Here is a 623-nt window from a genome sequence, read left to right on the forward strand (position 1 = left end):
GTCATTTTGTGTAGCACTGTCTTCTGACCTTTGTTGTAGATCTTTGCTGTAGATATATCCTTCGCACGTACTGAAGTTTAGGTGGAGCTCTACAAAGTTAGGACTTATCCAGCTGCGTCTGGCTTTGGTCTGGCTGCTGTTATCAATCCTTTCCAGTGCTGCTCTTAAGGGTGAACCTGTTGTGCCCCTGTGGCGTGATATTCTGCTCCTGGACTAGCTGGTTGAATCTATTCTCTACACTCTTCCCTGCAGAGGTTGCAGCTGCAGGATTATACCTCAGGCATGTATGCCAGGCCTGAGCTGTGCCTCGAGGGGGCAAGGTGAATTTGGAGGAAGAGGAGGCTCTCTGCACACTTACGGGACCAGGCCTAGGACTTGGTCTGGGGCCTCAGGGAACTCGGCAGAAAATCATACTCAGCATGCGTGGTGGGGGAGGCACTGCGGAGATGTGGGGGTGGCCCAAGGAGCTGGGAGAGGGTCCAGCCCACTCTGCGCCTGGGCTGGGACTGGTCCCGCTGGCGCAGGGTAGCAGGAAGCTCTCCGCACACTTACCAGACCTGGGCTAGGACTGCAGCCCTTCTTTTATTTATTTTTATTTTTTTTTCTTTTCAAAGTTTTATTGA

Source organism: Octodon degus, unplaced genomic scaffold, assembly GCF_000260255.1.
Source record: "Octodon degus isolate 3935 unplaced genomic scaffold, OctDeg1.0 scaffold00427, whole genome shotgun sequence".
Taxonomy (NCBI): domain Eukaryota; kingdom Metazoa; phylum Chordata; class Mammalia; order Rodentia; family Octodontidae; genus Octodon; species Octodon degus.